At 57.8% G+C, this 22,073-nt stretch overlaps 1 protein-coding gene across 2 annotated transcripts in view; it reads right to left on the bottom strand.

Moving 5' to 3' along the window:
* TMEM121 (transmembrane protein 121) overlaps positions 1–20,736 on the bottom strand; it is a 45,716-nt gene extending 24,980 nt beyond the window's left edge. For both annotated transcript variants that reach the window (XM_068164583.1, XM_068164584.1), the window contains exon 1: positions 20,661–20,736. The gene's annotated coding sequence lies outside the window, so the exon portion shown is untranslated. The remainder of the gene's footprint in view (positions 1–20,660) is intronic.
* Positions 20,737–22,073: the final 1,337 nt, after the last annotated feature.

Raw genomic sequence — 22,073 nt, 5'->3', positions numbered from 1 at the left:
CAGGTTGGATAAAATATCACCCCAAACTGCACAATCCATGCCTGAGACACGTTTAGATGCAAGCCCTGAGCCTGAGCCTCCTGCCCCAGCCCCAGCTGAGCCAGGAATCAGCTCACTGCCTGAGGGCACCCGGCGCTGCTGCCTCTGGCTCTTTATACCCTGCATGCTGATATGAAGGAAAGGGGAAGGGTAGTGCAATCCTATCCCACTGGAAGCAAAGCAGCACACAAGGCTGCTCACACAAGCCTGCTCATCCTCTAAGCTTAGCCCTACAGAGTATTGAAGAGCTGCTCCTGGATTCTCGCCAGCCCCCACTTAGCTAAACTCCCTGACTCTGCAAAACTACTGAGAGCTCCTTGTGTCCCTTCTGACCCTTGGGAGAATGACCCACATCTGCCAGGAAAACTGAGCCCCTGGGCCTGCAGGAAGCCAGTGTAATGCAGGGGAATGGATGGAGCAATTCATGTGACCTTGAGCATGAGTCCTGTGGGCACAGAGCTGCCAGGGCTGGAAGGGAGCTCAAGGCTCAGCCAGCCCCAACCCCCTGCCATGGCCAGGGACACCTCACACCACAGCAGGTTGCTCACAGCCACCTCCAGCCTGGCTGCAAACACCTCCAGGCAGGAGGCTTCCACCACCTCCCTGGGCAGCCTGTGCCAGGCTCTCACCACCCTCCTGGGGAACAACTTCTTCCTCACAGCCAATCTCAATCTCCCCATTTCTAGTTTTGCTTCATTCCCCCCAGTCCTATCCCTCCCTGACACCCTCACAAGTCCCTCCCCAGCTTTCTTGCAGCCCCCTGCAGATCCTGGAAGGCCACAATGAGGTCTCCTGGGAGCCTTCTCCTCCCCAGACTGATCAGCTCCAACTCTCTCAGCCTGTCCTCATAGGAGGACATGGAACTGCCTGGGGCTGGGCTGCTGGAGCCTCTGTTCAGGGCTCCCTCCACCCCTCCACTCTAAGCCCAATGCATAAATCTGTCCCTGCTCACTTATAAATAGTTTATAAAAAGGTTCATAAATGATTTCTAGATGTTTTAATGAATACTTAATCAATTGTTGCAGGGCCAAAGAGGTCAGCAGATTGCTTACAGCCATCAATTGCAGTGTCTGCTGTGAGTTTATAAGCAGCAGTAGGACTCCCCTGATGTCTGTGATGGGCTTGTAGCATCTATAAAGTGTTAATACATAATTAATAAGTGATGCAAGTGCTGTTAATTAAAAGCTGTAGAAGGCCATCAAAAATGCATCCCTGGACAGCTGTGGGCAGCACAGGAAGCAAACATCTGTCCCTGGGTTTGAGCTGCTGCTGCTGCTGCTGAGGGGCAAAGCTGCCGGAGAGGGGCCAGCCCGCTCCAGCAGGCGACCAGGCTGCCCAAAGAGCAGCAGATCTCTTCCTTTTAAGGGCAATTCAGCTGGTTCAAGAGCAGCTCAGTGCCTGTTGTGGGCTGGAGCAGGGCAGACCACCCCCAGGACCCATCCTGAGCCTGGCAGCAGGGTACAGCGGCGCCGGCGAGCTTGGGCTCCTTGGCTGCAGCTGCTGCAGAAGCAGCCTCTGTGTCCTGCCTGCTGCAGGGAAGGCCCTGGGCAGGCTGTGAACATGGACACAGAGGGTGTCCTCATTCTGTGGGGCTCTGACCTGCGCCTCTGGACACCAGAGTGCTCTCCCCTCCCGGCCCAAGGGTTGTCTGGGGTCAAGTGGTGCTCCCCTGGCCTCAGCACCCCCCTCTGCCTGGGTGGGAGGATGCCAGCCAGAAAGGCAGCTCCAAGGAGCTGTGCACTCTAGCACCACAAAGCAAGGATGGATCTGGTGTTTGGCCTCCTTGGCAGAAGTGCTCTATTATCATTAAACACTGGATATTTCTGGATGATAAAAAGCAATTAAGAGGGGGGGGAGGTAATGATCCATTCCATATTGCATCCAAAAGATATGAAAATCCCTCGTAAAATGATCAGCCAGGCACAGAATTGGACCTAAATATCTTTATAATGTAAGAGAGAGAACTTTGCTTGCAGCTGGAGGGTTTAGAAAGCATTCAATTAGCCACCAGAGGGTTAGTTAGTATTCCCCAGCTCTCCATGAGCACAGAGGCAATTACAGCAGCTTCTAACTTTCTAAATGAAAGACAAAAGGCAGGAGAATTTGGACACAGCCTGCTCCCACGTGCACCCCAGCACGCAGATGGGGAGGAAGTTTCATGCAGATCAGGCTTCATTTGCTGCACCATTTAGCTCACAGCCAGAGCAAGGCTCTTCCTCTCTTCCTGTCTGTTAGCTGGAAGATCCTTCTGCCTGGGAAAGGGACAGGTACTCGATGTGCTGCTCTGTCAGCAGGTCCTCAGGATGCTCCCTCGAGGGGCTGAGGCTCTCCCTTGTCCCCATCTTGTTCCCTCCACAGACCCTCACCACTCCTGCAATGGCCTTGAGCCTTCTGGCAAGGCTTCCATCCCCCCTGCAGAGTCACTCTGGGGGTGTCCATCATGGGGAATCCTATTCAGGATCACAGAACTATTGAGGCTGGAAAAGACCTCTGAGGTCATCGAGTCTAGGCTGCCCACCCTGAGTCCTGTGTCCAGGTCTGGGCTCCTCAGGTTAGGAAAGATGTTGAGCTGCTGGAAGGTGTCCAGAGAAGGGCAAGAAAGCTGGGGAGGGGTCTGGAGCACAGCCCTGGGAGGAGAGGCTGAGGGAGCTGGGGTTGCTTAGCCTGGAGAAGAGGAGGCTCAGGGGAGACCTTCTTGCTCTCTCCAGCTCCCTGAAGGGAGGTTGTAGCCAGGTGGGGGTTGGTCTCTTCTCCCAGGCAAGCAGCACCAGAACAAGAGGACACAGTCTCAAGCTGTGCCAGGGGAGGTTCAGGCTGGAGGTTAGGAAGAAGTTCTTCCCAGAGAGATTGGCCACTGGAATGTGCTGCCCAGGGAGGTGGTGGAGTCCCCATCCCTGGAGGTGTTTAAGAGCAGCCTGGCTGAGGCACTCGGTGCCATGGATCAGATGGTGCTGGGTGAGAGCTTGGACTGGATGACCTTGGAGGTCTTTTCCAACCTGATTCATTCTGCATATCAGTTCCCCTTGCTCCTGGCCCATGGGTGCTGGTGGTGGCTGCTCAGGTGGCAGGGGCTGTCCTGCAGCCTGTGCTCTCTCACTGCCACTGAGCTCCTGCACGCTCCCCATGGTGCAGTGCAGCCACCTCCAGGGAGCAGTCAGTGTGAGGTGTCCCTGCCCACGGCAGGGGGGCTGGAACTGGCTGAGCCTTGAGGTCCCTTCCAAGCCTGCCAGTTCTGTGACTCAGCTGGGAGTCAGGTGTGTGCTTGCAGCAGGCAGCTCACGGTGAGGGTAATTAATCTCAGCAGCAGATTAGCAAGGGGCATGATGGATTTCCTGATTCTGACATCTTTAAATCACCATCAGGTTCTCCTCCCAGAACTGCCAGGGCTGAGCTCAGGGCTCAGTGATGCATCACCCAGGCAAACCTCCTCACACACCCAGTGCCACGGTGGGAGACCCCATCCTGAGCCACCCTGCTGTGCCCACACCCCGGGAGAGGGCAAGGGGGAGGAGGAGAAGCGCAGCCTGCAGCAGGGGGGTGGCTTTGAGCACTTCCTCCTGATTTATACATTGAGAATGTTCCAATGGATCAAGATGTCAGCTCTGTAGTGCTGCCAGGAAACACCATTTGCTTTTAATAAGCAGAGAGCAGCAGGGCATTTCATCTCCAATTCCTGCTCTGCTCCTCCAGCAGAGAGGTAGGACTGCAGCTTCCTTGGGCAGCAGAACTCTTCTGTCCCTTTTGGGGGGGCTGTGGCAGACTTTTCACCTGCACCAGGAGCGCAGCACCCCAGCAGGAGCCCTGCCCACATCCCTGCACACTTCAGTGAGTGTTTGCTTCTCCAGAGCTGCTCCACACCACCCTGTGGCCTTGCTCAAGCACTGGCAGAAGGTCCCAAACATCTGTGCACAGAATCACAGAGTGTCAGGGGCTGGGAGGGACCTCCAGAGCTCATCCAGCCCAAACCCCCTGCCAGAGCAGCAGCACCCACAGCAGCTCACACAGGAACTCATCCAGGCAGGTCTTGAATCTCTCCCCAGAGGGAGACTCCACAACCCCCCTGGGCAGCCTGCTCCAGGCCTCTGCCACCCTCACAGGGAAATAATCCTTCCTCCTGTTGCCATGGAACTTGGGCTGTGCATGGGGAAAAGTGAGCAGGGGAAGGAACCACCACTGAAAGGCGAAGTGGAAGTGAATGCAGCTGCAGAAAGGAACTGAGGTGTGCAGCAGAGGGGGGATGCAGGACAGCAGAATGCTGGAAACTACCACATTTGATTATTTTCCCCTGAAAAGCCAAGCTCTCTGCAGCCTTTTCTAGAGGACTTGAAATCCTGAGCACATCCTGGCTCCCTTGGGATTCCCCTGGAAAGCTGAACACTCTCCCTGGGCGTTGGACAAAGGGCAGGCAAACTGTCCAGGGCCAGCCTGACAGCACAGCTTGGCACTGCCAGAGCTGAGATCACTACAGCTGGGGCAGGCAAGGGAGGCAGGGCTGCAGGCAGCATCCCCTGCCAGCATTCCCAGTGCTGAACAGCCACCTCCCTTCTACCCAGGGCACCACAATGCAGGTCAGCATTGAAGCCATGCTCTGGCATCTCCCAGCTGCTGCTGCCCAGAGAAATGGCACTAGCAAGGCAGGGCTGGGTGCCTGTGCTGCTCTCCCTGTGCCTGGACAAGGAAGGGCAGGGCTGGTGCTGTGCAGAGAGATTCATAGAACAGTCAGGGCTGGAAGGGACCTCAAGGCTCAGCCAGCTCCAACCCCTGCCATGGCCAGGGACACCTCACACCACAGCAGGTTGCTCACAGCCACCTCCAGCCTGGCTGCAAACACCTCCAGGCAGGAGGCTTCCACCACCTCCCTGGGCAGCCTGTGCCAGGCTCTCACCACCCTCCTGGGCAACAACTTCTTCCTCACAGCCAATCTCAGTCTCCCCATTTCTAGTTTTGCTCCATCCCCCCCAGTCCTGTCATTAGGGGGAATGGATTCCCCACCACGGGAACAAGTGCTGGCTCTGGGGGCACCTGCATGCAGCAGAGGCTGGAGAGGGGAAGGAGTTGTGTTTACAAGCACATATATCTGTATTTATGTAGCTCTCTGCATCTCTGGATGTCTGTCATTAGGCTCAGCCCTGGTGAGACAAAGTGGATTGGCTCCAGCCCCGACGTTCCCAAATTAGGTCTCATGTAAAGGAAGTGATTTGCTTCGTGCAGGGCACTTGGTGCTGAGATTTATTTTCCTCCTGACTTGCATTACTGCTTGATGTGACTGGGTACAGCCCAGGGCACAGCACATCGTTGCCATTCATAACACACACATGGATGCATGACCTAGGGAGCAGAGCTGAGTCTCCTGGCAAGCTTTTTCCTCTGCTGTGGAAAGCTTAATAAGCAGCAGAGTCTTAGGGCAGAAGCAGGCCCTGTGTGTTTGCTCTGAGAGAAGAGCTCTTCAGGGCTCTGCTCAGCACTGCTCAGGCCACACCCTGAGTCCTGTGTCCAGCTCTGGGCTCCTCAGGTTAGGAAGGAGGTTGAGCTGCTGGAAGGTGTCCAGAGAAGGGCAAGAAAGCTGGGGAGGGGTCTGGAGCACAGCCCTGAGGGAGCTGGGGTTGCTTAGCCTGGAGAAGAGGAGGCTCAGGGGAGACCTTCTTGCTCTCTCCAACTCCCTGCAGGGAGGTTGGAGCCAGGTGGGGGTTGGGCTCTTCTCCCAGGCACCCAGCACCAGAACAAGAGGACACAGTCTCAAGCTGTGCCAGGGGGAAGTTTAGGCTTGATCTTAGCAAGAAGTCCTTCCCAGATGGAGATTGGCCATTGGGATGTGCTGCCCAGGGAGGGGCTGGGGTCAGCATCCCTGGAGGTGTTTAAGAGCAGCCTGGGTGAGGCACTCAGTGCCACGGTTTAGTTGATCAGATGGTGTTGGGTGAGACTTGATGATCTCTGAGGTCTTTTCCAACCAGGTTCATTCTGTATTCTGAGTAGCAGGAGCCAGAGAAAGCCTTGCCCCAGCTGCCTGGCACTCATTACCCAGGGGGACTCACTCCTGAGAGCAGGACCTGTGGTGTCCCTGGGACCAGCGGCAGGCGACAGGGCAGTGAATGTCAGCGGGTGGCTGTGTCAGCTCCAGGGCAGCCTCTGACTTCTCTTTCCCCGGGGAAAAGGAATAAATAAAACTCCCAGTGTGTTTATTTACTTCAGCTCTTTAACTGCATGCCTCTGGCAGAGGCACTTGCCTGTTATTTGGAAAGTATAAAGTGAAGGCTTTTGAAGATCCAGCAGTGACACCCTGTGCTCCCATGGGAGGTTATAAGGGACCTCAGGAGATCACCCAGTCCAACCCCCTGCCAGAGCAGGAGCACAGAACCCAGCACAGGTCACACAGAACACATCCAGATGGGGCTGGGAAGGCTCCAGAGAAGGAGACTCCACAACCTCTCTGGGCAGCCTGCTCCAGGGCTCTGGGACCCTCCCAGGGCAGAAGTTCCTCCTCATGCTGAGCTGGAACCTCCTGTGCTGGAGTTTCCATCCACTGCCCTTTGTCCTGTCCCAGGGTACAAGTGAGCAGAGCCTGGGACTGAAGCTGTTTTGCAAGAGGCTGCTGATGTGCAGATCACAGAAGCTTAGAATTGTCAGGCTTGGAAGGGAGCTCAAGGCTCAGCCAGCTCCAACCCCCTGCCATGGCCAGGGACACCTCACACCACAGCAGGTTGCTCACAGCCACCTCCAGCCTGGCTGCAAACACCTCCAGGCAGGAGGCTGCCACCACCTCCCTGGGCAGCCTGTGCCAGGCTCTCACCACCCTCCTGGGGAACAACTTCTTCCTCACAGCCAATCTCAATCTCCCCACTTCTAGTTTTGCTCCATCCCCCCCAGTCCTATCCCTCCCTGACACCCTCACAAGTCCCTCCCCAGCTTTCTTGCAGCCCCCTGCAGATCCTGGAAGGCCACAAGGAGGTCTCCTGGGAGCCTTCTCCTCTCCAGCCTGCACAACCCCAACCCCCTCAGTCTGTGCTCACAGCAGAGCAGCTCCAGCCCTCTGCTCCTCCTCCTGGCCCTGCTCTGGACACCTTCCAGCCCCTCCAGATCCTTCCTGGCACAGAGGCTCCAGCACTGGCCCCAGAGCTCCAGCTGTTGTCTCAGCAGAGTGGAGCAGAGGGGCAGAATCCCCTCCCTGGCCCTGCTGGCCACACTTCTCTTGCTGCAGCCCAGGCTCTGCTTGGCTCTCTGGGCTGCAGGTGCTCACTGCTGGCTCCTGCTGAGCTTCTCCTCCATCAGCACCCCCAAGTCCCACAGCAGAACTGAAAGCTCTTGATCTGGGGTGGCTTGGCAGCATCATCACCTGCTGCAGGTGTGAACCCAGTGGCTTTGCCTGCAGCCAGGCTGCTCAGCTCAGCTCTCACCACACCTTCCCAGATGGGCACTCCTCACAAGCATGCCCCAGGCAGCTTTCATCGGGCACCTCTGTCCCTCCAGCAGTGTTTCCTGTACCACAGCAGAAATGAAAGGGTGGACCCAGGGCTTGCACAGCCTGTGCCCCACAGCCCCTGCTAAGCTGCAGCTGTCTTGGGAAAGCCTCTTTCACCCTCTGAACCAGACTCCGCTTTCCCTCCCGGCGAAATCAACGCCGTGATGAACAACCCTCGTCCCGGAGCCGCTTGAGCCAACCCCCCCGTGCTCAGCAGCAGATTCCTCACTCTCTCCCTGCACATCCCTGTGTGGCCCAGCCAGGGGAGAGCCCTCCCAGCAGAGAGAGCTGAGGAATGGAGACAATCAGAGCCGTGCTGCACCCTGCCCTGCCTCTCCGGGGAGGCCAGGGGGAGGGAAGCTTCCACAGCAGAGAGCAGCAGCAGTTTGTCAGCCCGCTCTGGCTGGAGCCCAGCCCTGGATTCCGAGCCCAAATAGCCACTTCCTGGGGGGGGTTGTATTTTGTTTTAATGCTGAATGGCTTAACAACACCGAGGAAGGCAGGTGCCTCACAAAAGCTGCCTGAAAACCCAATTTCCAGGCAATTTCTGCAAACAGAGAGAGTTTTGATCTGGGGCTGTTTGATGTGGAGCTGACACCGGAGCCCCGGTGGCTGGGAGGTTAATGAAGAGCAATGAGTCCCAATACTGTCACCCAAACTACCTAAACTGCCTGGGCTTTGTGGGTATTTGACTCCAGCTTGATGAATTCCCCCTACATTCACATCAAGGATGAGGCTCTCCCCTCTCCCTCAGCGTTTTCTCCTTTGATGTCTGCTGCATTCATTCTCCTCCACTCTTTCTTCCCTCTTCCCTGGGTGGTTTTTCTTCTGCCTTTGCCAGGGAAATCAAGCACAGCACAACTTTGCAGGGCTCTTTTGCAGCTATAAATTTCCTGTAACCCCTCTGCTAGGCTTGGGTGCAAAGAGGGAATTCAAAGCACTGCTCCTCTTTCCCCAAGGATTTGAGGCAAGGTCTGTGCAGGAGGGTTGAGGCTTCGCTGCCAGAGCCTGGTTACACGGGAGGACAGCATTAATTAAGAGGTGATTAAGCACCACCATCAGCTCCACCCCGAGCGCTGCCTGAAGTCTAAGGGCAGGCTCTGCTGTGCCAGGCAACCAAACAAACTCATCCTGGCTGCTAGGTGTGAGGAGTGATGAAGCTACAGGGGAAGTGGGAAGATCAGAAAAGCTGGGAAATCAAAGGAGCAAACCAAAGCAAACATGAGATCGATTTCTGTCAGGGAAATGAGAGGTGAACAAAGCAGTGATGATGTTCCTGTAAGTGCAGAAGGGATGGGTGGGAGTGGAAGAGCCTTGCCTGCCTGGGGAGCCCGAGGTGGCTCACTGCCGTGCCACACTCTGAAACCCACGGTCTGGCTCGCTGAGAGTTAGGATAAGATCAGAGCAATTCAAACAAGAGCAAACCAGAAGCTGCCTCTTTTGCAAAGGAATTGGAAGAAAGCTTTAAAACAGGAGCCAAGGGCCCCACAGTAAATCCGTGGTGAGAAAGCTGCCCAGGAAAAGGACATCTAGCAGCAAGGATTCATTAGCAGCACCGGCATGTGGCAGCAGGAGGCAGGCGAGCCGGGGGGCAGGCACACAGCAGGTGTGGGGCAAGGGAGGGGGTGCTGAGCAGCAGAACCACCAAGCAGCATCCTCCCCTGGAAGTGCAGAGAAGCAGGGAAGCTGCTGCCAGCCAAGCTCTTGCTCGCAGAGGTAAATTGCAGGAGCTTAAAATCCAGCTCTGGAGGAGACTCAGAGGGTTGGAGTCCACAGCAGGGAGCAGTTGCCTGGATGCAGAACCTGCCCAGCCTTAGCATGAGGAAATTGCTTATGTGCTGCCAGCAGACACACACAGGCACCCCTTGTGCTTGGTAGATGCAGGCATACAAGTGCACAGGAGTCAGCCCAGGCTGTCCTAACTTCCCTATCACAATGCCAAGCATCAGTGTTGCAGCAGCAGGGAGCTCATCCTGCCCTGTGCTCAGCACTGCTCAGGCCACACCTGGAGTCCTGTGTCCAGTTCTGGGCTCCTCAGGTTAGGAAAGAGGTTGAGCTGCTGGAAGGTGTCCAGAGAAGGGCAAGAGAGCTGGGGAGGGGTCTGGAGCACAGCCCTGGGAGGAGAGGCTGAGGGAGCTGGGGTTGCTTAGCCTGGAGCAGAGGAGGCTCAGGGGAGACCTTCTTGCTCTCTCCAACTCCCTGCAGGGAGGTTGTAGCCAGGTGGGGGTTGGTCTCTTCTCCCAGGCACCCAGCCCCAGAACAAGAGGACACAGTCTCAAGCTGTGCCAGGGGAAGTTTAGGCTTGATCTTAGCAAGAAGTTCTTCCCAGCAAGAGAGATTGGCCTTTGGGATGTGCTGCCCAGGGAGGGGCTGGGGTCAGCATCCCTGGAGGTGTTTAAGAGCAGCCTGGGTGAGGCACTCAGTGCCATGGGCTGGTTGGTTAGCTAGGGTTGGGTGAGTGGTTGGACTTGGTGAGCTTGTTGATTCTGTGATTCCACCTGGTTCATTCTGTGGTTCTGAACTCAGCATCCTTGATCCTGCATTTTCCTCCAGACTACACTTTAGGCTGACAATGTGAATGACGTGCAAGGGCAGGGGGTGGCTATAGAAATGCTAACCTACATCCCCCTGCTTTGTGGGCTGCGGCAGAAATGAGCCCGCAGGGAGCAGCAAAGCCATCCCAGGGCAGCCGGCAGCCTGAACTAGCTGCTAATTACCGCGGACCGCCGGGGACCTGCGCTTTGTCTGCTGCGCCCTGGCTGGGGCTGGTGCGTGGGAAGGGCGAGGGCAGGCTCGCAGCCTGCGCTGTTTGCAAACAGCGTGGGGGCCAAAAGTTGAGCTGAAATGCTTGAGCTGGGGAAAGGCAGCCACATGCAAGGATTAATATCAGCACTTCCCTTCTTAACAGGACTTACTCACAAAGCCCCAGATGTGTGCTTGCCTAAGCAGGCAGCGCTCTGAACCGTTCACTGCAGCTAGCCCCAGGAGCAAGTCCCCAGAGCAGAGCTCATACAGAATCAATCACAGAAGGGGCCAGGCTGGAAGGGACCTCCAAAGCTCTTCCAGTCTGACCTCCCAGCCGTCAGCAGGGACATCCCCAACTAGATCAGGCTGCCCAGGGCCTCATCCAGCCTCACCTTGAATATCTCCAGGGAAGGGACCTCAGCCACCTCCCTGGGCAGCCTGTGCCAGTGTTCCACCAGCCTCATAGTCAAGAACTTGCTCCTAACATCCAGTCTCAATCTGCTCTGCTCTAGCTTGAAGCCATTGCCCCTGGCCTGTCCCTGCAGGCCCTTGCATCCTTCCTGGAGCCCCCTTCAGGTACTGTCAGGCTGCTATGAGGTGTCCCCAGAGCCTCCTCTTCTCCAGGCTGAACACCCCCAGCTCCCTCAGCCTGTGCCATGCTGGGTCACAATGCAGCAGTTTGCTGCTCCCCACCTGAGCAAGGCCACAGAGCCAGTGCCAGCCATTTCAACAGGCAAAATCCAAATGCCAGCAGTGCAGCCTGGCCTGCAGATGTCCTTGTCCCCATCTCCTCGTGCCACAGTGGTGGGAAATGGAGACCCTTCTTTCATTTGGGGGGGCCTACAGTGTTCTCTGACCCTCCTAGCCCCGTGGGAGGTTTGCAGACACAGGTTTCCAGGGTGCTCTTTACTCCCTGCAGCCTCACAACCTGAAGAACCACCTGGCCCCAGGGGAACAAAGGGCTTGTCCCCTCCATGGGTGTAGGGACCTGGATCTGCTTCCAGATGCTTCCTCTGGGAGAAGGGAAAGGTGTGATGGCCTCATGGGGAGGATGAAGGCTCTCCTAACATATCCCAGGCATCAAACCTGTGTTCAAAGCAGGGCTCCCTGTGGATGGCTCTGCACAGCTGGGCTCTCACACAGGTTCATCTGCAGAGCTGTCACAGTCCGAAGCTCTGCTCTGCAGCCAGAGCTTTATTTTTAAGTGCTGATTTCCCAAGGGCCTTCATTTGGGCTTCTCATCCCCCCAGGGATCAATAGGACTGCAGCTGCCGTCCCAGCATCTGCAGCCAGCTCTGTGGAGCAGCAGTGTGGTCTGCTGGATAAAGCAGGGGCTGGGAGCCAGAAGCACTGAAAGCCAGCCCAGCTACTGCCAAGAGCCTCTGCCAAGGACTCAGTCAAGCTGATCAGTGTCTTTGGAGATATCCAAGGCATGTCCCAGCCAGGCATTAACACTGGTGACCTCGTGTCCACTTAATGCTGAGGGAGAGCACTGAGAAGCCCTGTGGCCCCCACAGGCAAAGCAGGCCAGGCAGGGGGCACTCCCTCCACAGCCCACCCCAGCCCTTCCCACAGCAAATGGCTCTGATCTGTGAATCTGAGCACTGAGAGGCTGCAGGATCCATGGCCAGCACCGAGTGAGAGGAACATCATTACAGCAGCACTGAGGTGGGGAGCTGGCTGGAGACCCCTCCTCTGCCTCAGGTCTGTGCTTTGGGTACCACTAAGGAGGAAGCTCTGCAGAGAGTTGTGGTGTGTGTGGCTAGCTGCAGAATCAGGTGCTGCCTGCTAGCAGAGCCTTCCCAGTCTCCCTGAGAGCTTCCACAGACTCAGCCAGCTTGCAAGAGACCTCCAAGATCACCAAGTCCAAGCAATCAGCCAACCCTAACTAACCAACCAGCCCATGGCACTGAGTGCCTCACCCAGGCTACTCTTAAACACCTCCAGGGATGCTGACCCCAGCCCCTCCCTGGGCAGCACATCCCCAGGGCCAATCTCTCTGGGAAGAACTTCTTGCTAAGATCAAGCCTAAACCTCCCCTGGCACAGCTTGAGACTGTGTGCTCTTGTTCTGGTGCTGGGTGCCTGGCAGAGAGCCCTTGGCAGCCTGTTTCTGAAGCCCCTCTGTGGTTCCAGGTCCAGCAGCAGGCTGCAGCAGCCAGAGAGCAGTTTGGGAGGGGCTGGCAGGACACAAGCCATGCAGCAGCTGCAGGTCACAGGCCCTCACAAAAGGGAACGCTGCTGATCCTCCTGTAGGAGATTTTAGCCCACAGTCAGGGGGGGATTTTCCACACTGTCTCAGATGGCTTCTGGTCTCTGGTAGGTTTGTTAACCACCTTCCCTCAGTCTTTGCTCTTTAGCTACTGTGCATTAATGGGCTGGAGCACAGGGATTCAAGCCTGATTAGCAGCAGGGCAAGCTCTGCTGATGTAACCATGCACCGATGCCACTCCAGCTCCTCTCACGTGGAGGGGACCAGACCCACAGGGAAATATGCCTGTGCCCCTGCTCACAGAGCCACATGCTCAACCACATCATCTTCAGCTGCTGCCAGAGCCCAGCCTGCCCCACCAGCACATTTCCCTGCTACATGCTCCTTCAGCTGTAACGAAGCTCCTGGGGGAAAACCTTCAGGCTGGGCTTTGCCAGGGGTCTCTGTGTGCAGCGAGGGATTCTGCATCTGCTGATCAGCTCCTTGCAAAAGCTCAGTGCAGGCTTGTATGGAAGGCATGTTAGGCTAAACAGCTGTTGATAACTTATCTCCCATTATCAGCAACTTCATGCAAGGCCAATATTTGCTCAGCCCCAGGAAGCTTTGCTCTGTTCCCCACGGCACTCTTCACAGAGCCAAATGAGAGCAGCTTTTAATAGATCTTAGGTACTTAGGAGGCCCAAGCCCCTCCTAAACTGGGATGCATGCAACAAGAAAGCTCTTGGGGGGCACAAAGCCTGGACAGGGTGCACAATCTGAGGAGGAAACCTAACCTGGTATCTAGGATATTTATACTAGACTCCACAACCTCTCTGGGCAGCCTGCTCCAGGCCTCTGGGACCCTCCCAGGGCAGAAGTTCCTCCTCATGCTGAGCTGGAACCTCCTGTGCTGGAGTTTCCATCCACTGCCCCTTGTCCTATCCCAGGGTGCAAGTGAGCAGAGCCTGTCCCCTCCCTCCTGACCCCCAGCCCTCAGCTATTGATAGCCATTGATCAGATCCCTCTCAGTCTTCTCTTCTCCAGACTACAAACCCCCAGGGCTCTCAGCCTCTCCTCCCCAGGCAGTGCTCCAGTCCCCTAACCATCCTGGTAGCCCTCTGTTGGACTCTCTCCAGCAGATCTCTGTCCCTCTTGAACTGGGAACCCCAGAACTGGAGACAGTATTCCAGTGAGGTCTCAGCAGGACAGAGCAGAGGGGGAGGAGACCTCCCTGGCTCTGCTGCCCACAACTCCTCTTGATGCACCCCAGAGCACGGAGGTAGTTTCCTAGCGAGGTTCACGGCCTAGGCTCTGCTCACAACCTCTCCTCCCCTCCACACCACTGCTGGTCCAAGGTGCAGTGAGAAATGATAGCTCAGGGGCTGCTGGGCTGTTTTATTGCAGCCTGGCAGTTGGTGAAGTCAGCTGAGCTGGAGCCATGACCTGCAAGCAAGCAGCAGCCCCAGGAACAAACGGCCAAGGGCTGGCCAGAGACCACAGTTAATGCTTAGCCTAAGCTGCAAGTGGCAGGTACCTTGTAAGTGTGTCCCCTGACTCAGGACCCAACTGCAGCGAGTTTATAGCCTTGGATATTGTCACATTAATCATAAGGAATCTCCCAGTTCCCTGGAAATACAGCAAGAAGCTCTCCAGGGCTGCTTTCAGTTGCTTTATTCCCAGGTAATGGCCCTCTCCCTCATTTATAGCTCTGTCTAGACACCCAGTGAGGAAGGAGCTATAAAGGATGTAAGAGCCCTGCCTGCTTCCAGTGTTCCACATCCCAGCCCTCCCCCTCCCCATGCCACCAGCCCTGCATGACTGCAGCCTGCTGCCCCCAGCCCTGGAGCATGGTGGCTCCCCAGGGGCAGCCTGCAGGGTCCTGGCCTGCTTTTGGTGGGGCAGAATCAGACCTGCCCTGGGCTGCAGGATATTTAGCAGGGCAGAGGACCCAAGGTGGCTGTCAGGTGTATCCCATAGCATAAATCTCACCCTCAGTATAAAAGGGCAAGTTTGCTAAGCCTGACCTTGAAAACCTCCAGGCAGGAGGCTTCCACCACCTCCCTGGGCAGCCTGTGCCAGGCTCTCACCACCCTCATGGGGAACAACTTCTTCCTCACAGCCAATCTCAATCTCCCCACTTCTAGTTCTGCTCCATCCCTCCCAGTCCTATCCCTCCCTGACACCCTCACAAGTCCCTCCCCAGCTTTCTTGCAGCCCCCTGCAGATCCTGGAAGGCCACAATGAGGTCTCCTGGGAGCCTTCTCCTCTCCAGCCTGCACAACCCCAACTCCCTCAGTCTGTGCTCACAGCAGAGCAGCTCCAGCCCTCTGCTCCTCCTCCTGGCCCTTCTCTGGACACCTTCCAGCCCCTCCAGATCCTTCTTGGCACAGAGGCTCCAGAACTGGCCCCAGAGCTGCAGCTGAGTTTCAAGTGTTGTGCTTACTGCACCCATAGCCCCATAGTGACTGCCCCAGGTACACCTCACACAGAGGGAGCCTCACTACCTACCTATTTTATGTCTCTCATGAGCCCTTGAAATAACTTTGGCCTCTGAGGCAGGCAGAGGAGGGTGAGAGTGGTCAGGGAGGATATGTACTGATGCCTGGGGATGACCCAAAACCACCAAGACCGAGCACATTGCAGGGAAGGAGAATTAAATCAAGACTGAAGGGGAATGGAATGGAATGGAATGGAATGGAATGGAATGGAATGGAATGGAATGGAATGGAATGGAATGGAATGGAATGGAATGGAATGGAATGGAATGGAATAGAATAGAATAGAATAGAATAGAATAGAATAGAATAGAATAGAATAGAATAGAATAGAATAGACCAGGTTGGAAGAGACCTTCAAGATCATCGTGCCCAACGCATCAACCAATCCAACACCACCCAAACAACTAACCCATGGCACCAAGCACCCCATCAAGTCTCCTCCTGAACACCTCCAGGGATGGTGACTCCACCACCTCCCTGGGCAGCCCATTCCAATGGGCAATCACTCTCTCTGTAGAACTTCTTCCTAACCTCCAGCCTAAACCTCCCCTGGCACAGCCTGAGACTGTGTCCTCTTGTTCTGGTGCTGGCTGCCTGGGAGAAGAGACCAACCTCTGCCTGTCTACAACCTCCCTTCAGGTAGTCGTAGAGAGCAATGAGGTCTCCCCTGAGCCTCCTCTTCTCCAGGCTAAGCAGCCCCAGCTCCCTCAGCCTCTCCTCACAGGGCTGTGTTCCAAGCCCCTCACCAACTTCATTGCCCTTCTCTGGACACCTTCCAGCAAGTCAACCTCCTTCCTAAGCTGAGGGGCCCAGAACTGGACACAGGACTCAAGGTGTGGCCTGAGCAGTGCAGAGAACAGGGGCAGAATGACCTCCCTGCTCCTGCTAAAGAGGTGGTGGCATGTGCAATTCTGCCCTGGGGTCTTGCAAGAGCATCTTGGCTGAGGCAGCTCCCCCCACAGCAGCCAAACCCAGCAAGCAGAGCAGGCAGGGAGGTGGTGAGCTGCCTGTGGTGTCTCTGCTGCCAGCAAAGGGGGTGCCCTCCTCTCAGTAGCCCTGGCTGCTGTCAGCCATCCCCCAGCTCCTGCATGTGTGCATGCCCTGCACAGTACTTGGGAGCCCTCGAGCTGACAGGTACTTTCACCAGCACTTCAGGGCCTTGTTTCCTATTATAGGCCTGGGGTTTGACACTCCCCCACCCTCTTACCTAACTTTCTCCACAAAGCTCTTCTCACTTTTTGCATCTTTCTCCTGTGGTCTGTGAGCCAGGAAAAACAACCACCACAAAAACCACCACCAAGCAGCAGCAGCCCATCACACCCAGAAACAAACCCCTAGGTACTGCCTTCTCCTGGGGAAGCTTGAGATCAATCAGACATCCTGGGCTGGGGAGAGGAGGTGTCCACGAAGGTGATTCTATACCACAGGAGTCTGCAGACTTTCCTGTCAGCTCCTCCCTTCAAAGCAGCTCAGTGCTGGAGGGAAAAGGGCCTCTGGCTTGGGGAGTTTTGGCTTTGGGGTTTTTTTTTGGGGGGGGTTTTCCTCTTTTTGTGTGCTTTTAATGAGCCCAGTGGATGTTTTAATTAAGTTGGATAGGAATTTTCAGAGTTACTTGATGTGAAAATGTGGGCCTGTAAGAGCTGCCTTTGATGCTTGAGTTATGTTTTAAACACTTGATGAGTCCTGCAGAGCTGTTAATCCTTTTAGCATAGCTAATAGCTATTGCTGGAGTGCTCACCAAATCCTGGTTTGTTTGTCTCTGCTGAGCTGGAGGCTGCCTCTGAAATGGCAGCAGTCCACCCAGCAGCTGTTTGCAGACCACAGCCCCAGCAGCCCCCTGCGCCACGGGGAATGAGGGGAGGAGGACCTCGAGGCTCTTGGATGGGAGCCACGGAGCTCTCTCAGCACATCTGAGCAAAATGGTCCTGGATTGCCCTGAGCACCCACTCACAGCAGCCAGACCTTCTGCCTGTGTGCTCAGCACTGCTCAGGCCACACCTGGAGTCCTGTGTCCAGCTCTGGGCTCCTCAGGTTAGGAAAGAGGTTGAGCTGCTGGAAGGTGTCCAGAGAAGGGCAAGAAAGCTGGGGAGGGGTCTGGAGCACAGCCCTGGGAGGAGAGGCTGAGGGAGCTGGGGTTGCTTAGCCTGCAGAAGAGGAGGCTCAGGGGAGACCTTCTTGCTCTCTCCAACTCCCTGAAGGGAGGCTGTAGCCAGGTGGGGGTTGGTCTCTTCTCCCAGGCACCCAGCACCAGAACAGGAGGACACAGTCTCAAGCTGTGCCAGGGGTGGTTTAGGCTGGAGGTGAGGAAGAAATTCTTCCCAGCAAGAGAGATTGGTCATTGGGATGTGCTGCCCAGGGAGGTGGTGGAGTCCCCATCCCTGGAAGTGTTTAAGAAGAGCCTGGCTGAGGCACTTGGTGCCATGGGTTAGTTGGGTGAGAGGTTCGACTCGATGGTCCCGAAGGTCTCTTCCAACCTGGTTCATTCTGTATTCTATTCTGCATCCCAGAGCTGTGCTAAGGGGAAGTCAGAGCCATCTGTGAGCTCCTCTGTCCCCTCCCCAGATGAGTCACCCACACGTGGTGGCTTGGTGGGAGCTTGGGAATGGTACCAGTCCCTGTGCTCGATCCTGTGTGTGCAGTCCTCTGCCCTGTTGAGTTGCTGCCCTAAAGCAAGAGCTTTCCTTCTCCAGTGTTTAGAGTTCAGCATTCCCCAGATCTGGGGAGCCACCCCTCACCACGTGGAAAGGCTTCCCCCTGCTCTACAGCTCTGGGTTTGCTTGAGGGACAGGTAGAGAGGAACTGCCTTGGGGGAAATGCAAATGCCTTCCACAAAGGATGCTGCAGGGAGAGATTAAAGCCAATTCCATTTGCATTAGTTCCGTGGCTCTGGATGTTTTCCCTCTCCCGTTTAGGCTGAAGCTCACACCTTCAAACACACACTTTTGCCACAGAGCTACGCTGCTGCCAGCTGCTCCTCCCAGGAGTTTTGGAGAAATCCTCATTTACACGGGGAGCACCTTGTCAGAGCACCAGCAGCACCCTGTGAAGGCAAGGGGAGGGCCAGGGAGGTGCGATTCAGCACAGCCCTGCTGTGGCTCTCGGGGCCAGCACATGCTTACTCCGTATCCCTGCACACAATGGGTGCCAGTCCAGCCTGCAGCAGGACCTGCACTCCCCTCCTGCCACCCAATCCGGGCAGCATTGGGGGCTGAGAAGCTACGAGCAAACCAGCCAGAGCAGAGGTCGTGCTTTGGGGTAGCCCATAGCCAAAGAGCAGCAGCAGTCTATCAGCTGGCTAAAGCACAGGCACAGGAAAACACGCTCAGCATCCACCAGGCACAGGAAAAGACGCTCAGACTCCACCAGGCACAGGAAAACACGCTCAGACTCCACCAGGCACAGGAAAACACACTCAGCATCCACCAGGCACAGGAGAACACGCTCAGCATCCACCTGCTCAACAGCTGAGGAGGCAGGGCTGTCCCTCAGGTGCCTATGTGCCTGTCCGTGCTGGTCCTGCGGGGCTGCTGCCACCACCCTTCCACGGCAAGCTGGCAGGGGAGCTGTGGCTCTGCTCCTTGGCCGAGTTTCCTTTGAAGAGCTCCTCGGAGCGCCTGTAGCAGGCAGCAGGGTGCCTGGAGCTGGACAGCGACACGAGGCTACGGCGCTGGGAGCAGGGCTCCCGACTGGAGCTCCGACCGGCAGGCTGCACCGAGCCACGCTCGCTCCCTCAGCTCCCCGCTCCGAACCCCTCCCCCTGCATCTGCACAGCCTTTTGTATTCACTTCCCTCATCGTTTTTAAAGGGAGCAGGGGGGTATCTCTCTGGCCGCAGCCCTGGCGCTGCTAGGGGAGTTGAAGAACAGTTACTCTCGGGCAGCCTGTGAAGCCGTGGAGGTAAGTGGGACGGGGCTGGGGCTGCTGGTACCAGCAGAGTCGTAACCAGAGGCAGCTTTCCCTAAAACTGGCTTAAGCAGGCAGTCAAACATCTGTTTCCACCCTGATGTCGAAGGCTTTACACTGGGAACAGCATAAAAGCCCGTTTTACTATCAGCCTGCTCTCCTGTTGGTTTGCAGCAAAACCTGCAGAGAGCCCTAAAACTGCCGGATCTGTGCTTATTTCATCTCCTGCCAGTGCTGCTCAGGGGAAGGGGAATTCTGGAGGAGGATTTTGTGTGCAGTCATCAGCTTCTTGCGCTCACACCCAGGCACCTGGGGCTGAAGGCAGGCACAACCTGTGATGTGCTGCCATGGGGGGGACATCCTGCAGCTTGAATTCACCCCAGCACGGTGTCAGAGCTGTCAAGACCAGGACTTAATCAAGACTCCTGGAGGTTTGGAAGGGCATGAGCATCACGGGTGGGCCCAGAGGAAGGCAGCTCACAGCTGAAGAGGCATCCAGATTACCGGCATGAACCACCATGGGACACTTAAACCCTCTTGCCTGCTGCCCTGCTGCACCAAGTATTGCAGAGGCACGTCTATAGGATGAGGGCTCCAGATGTGGCACCCCCCCCCTTCAGCTCAGAAACATCGGATTGGGCTTCCTAGGTGATGTACTGAGCCGAGCACAACTTCCTTGCAGGCTCTGGCGGAGCTGCGGATCAATACCCCACGCCCACGGGAAGTCACAGCTCAGCTGCACAGCCTGTCTGCCTGACAGACAGTGACTCTGCCACCGTGCAGGGCACAGGGGGAAAGCTGCAAGCAGAGATCCTCCAGTCACAAGAAAGCCCTCTCTGAATAAAATCCACACCTGCCAGAGCAAGGCAGGAACCCCAGCAGTACCCACGGCCCCTCAGGCACATCAGGTCTGCAGCTGGGCACTGCCTCTGCTAGTGGGGTAGGAGAGGAAGGTCCCACTCAGAACATGTTCTGCACCTCCAGGAGAGGGCTGCCCCCTTTCCCGTGCCCTGGGGCTGTGCCACCGCTCCCACGCTCACCCCCTGGGGCTGACTGCAAAGGGGAAGGGTTGCCAGCGCGGAGCAAGGGCTCACCCCTGCCTGCCAGGTGAGCTTCGGGCACCCGGCCGGGCAGCAATGCGGCTGCAGGGGGCTCAGGCTCCCTGGGGGAAAGGGCAGAGATCAGCGCCGGTCCTGCATTCTCCAGCTGAGGCCTAGCCGGGAGCATCTCCCAGCCCGGGGGACAACCGGGCGCGGGCAGCCACGCAGCACGCCGGGCAGCGGGGCGCTGTGGCCATGCCCTGCAGGGACGGCCCCGTCCCACCGCTCCCACGCGGGGGGCTCTATGGGCTGTTTCCCCGCAGCCAAGTTTGGTCCGAAAGCAACAGCGGCTTCTTGCGCACCACCCCCCGCAGCCCGCTGGGCTCTCCCCCCGGCACTTGGCCACCGACTCTCCTTCTGCCGGGGTGCGCTGGCCGCAGTCCCACGGCATCCCCTTGGTCGCGGCCGGGCGGTGCGCGGCGCTGCCCGAGCGAGACCCCGGCCCCTGCCGCGCCCCCGCCGCGGGGGGGATCAAAGGCTCAGCGGGAGCGGAGGGGCGGGCGAGTGGCCGGATCGGGGGTGGGGAGGGGCAGCCCGGGGCAGCCCCATCCCTGCAGCATCCGAGAGCGGAGCGGGGGAATAGAGGCAGCCGATGCCCGCTGGGACCGCAGCGGGGGAAACTTGTGCCGCGTCCGGAGCCCGGCGGGGCGCTAACGTGCGGGGGGATGCTCGGAGCGGAGCCGCGCCGCGGAGGCGGCGGGGACCGCCGGTATTGCTGCCGGCGCCTTACCTGCGGGGGCCGCTTCCGAAGCTGCAGTCCGCGCCGTAAATCCGTGTGCCGGGTGCGGCGCCGGGCGGGCGGGCGGGTACCCCCCACCCCCCGCCGCCCCGGGGCCGCGGGGAGCCCCGGCCGCCCGCCGCTCAGCCCCGCGGCGCCCGCCGCCCCCGCCGCGCTGCCCGCCGCTCCGCCTCGCCGCCCGCCGCCCCGCCTCGCCGCATCGCCGTCGCTGCCGTCGGGGGCTGCGGGCCGCCCCGCCGCTCGCCGCCCCGCCGCCGGCCCCGCGGCCCCGCGCCGCGCTCCGCCGTCCGCGGGAGGCGCGCTGGGGGCGGGCAGCGGGGGGCGGTGCGACGATGCGGCGGGGAGGGGGGGCCGGGCCCACCGGCCCCTCCGCCCAGCGACGCTGGGAGGGGGTTGGGACACCCCGAACGAGCAACCTGCCCGCCGGACCTAGAGGCAGCCCCGTCTCCCGCGACCTCCGTTCGTAGGAGCTGGGATTTCTTCCATCGCCATCCTGCGGCAGGGGACCCCCATCCCCGTTCTTGGCATCCGAGAGCAGCCCTGTCCTCCGGGATCCCCTCACTGTGTCGCTGGGAGCTGGGACTGGTTCCAGACCGCGGGACAGCTCTCCTCGTACCTGGGACCTAAGAGCGCCATCAGAGCTCAGCACTCCTGCCTGCATTCTCTGGCTCCATCCCCACCGCCGGCGGGAGCCGATCCAACAGCCAGAGCCCAGGACTCCCTGTCGCTATCCTGGGGAGCTGTGACCACTCCTAGGGTACAGGACACTGTCCCTTAAGCCCTTCTCCTGACTGCTTCCTGGGGGTGGCTCAGCTGCTCTGCTGGAAAACGAGGAGGGGGCTGCCTAGCTTCCCTCTCCCCACTTCCATCACATCCCCACGGGGAGCCCAGGCCAGGCCCGTGCCCAGACTCAGTATCCATTTTCGAGTCCCCCCACTGCCCCTGCTCTGCTTTCCTGCCTCTCCCAGCCCTGCCCAGCCACAGGTGTGATGCTTCACCGCTGGCATTGCTGTGGCAGCTGTGACCCCAGCGGCACAGAGTCGAAGGTGGGTTTGTGTGCTGCTGACAGGGATGGGAACAGATGCCACTAGAAATCTCTTCGCTCTACAGACTTTGGCTTTTGACAGCAGCAGCTGAAGTGTGGTGAGGTCTGTCCTAGAAATCCAGCCTCAGGCTGAGTGCTTCCCGGGGTGCAGAACCAGTGATCCAGGAGAAGTGGCTCGCTGTTAAGCTGCCTGCATCACCAAACACTGGAAGGTGAAGGGCAGAGCGATGCCAGCCTGCAGCCCTGCTCACACCCTTCCTATCCACAGGCTCACAGCGTTTTGCAAAGTGGGAACCCTTGCACCTTCACTCTGCAAAGGACAGAACTGTCCCTGTGTGGCATGAATGGTGAGCCTTTGT

Source organism: Melanerpes formicivorus, unplaced genomic scaffold, assembly GCF_026170545.1.
Source record: "Melanerpes formicivorus ecotype bairdi unplaced genomic scaffold, bMelFor1.0.p_v2 SCAF_81, whole genome shotgun sequence".
Taxonomy (NCBI): Eukaryota; Metazoa; Chordata; class Aves; order Piciformes; family Picidae; genus Melanerpes; species Melanerpes formicivorus.
The sequence above is the reverse complement of the archived record's forward strand: the minus strand, read 5'-3'. Positions and strand labels throughout refer to the sequence as shown.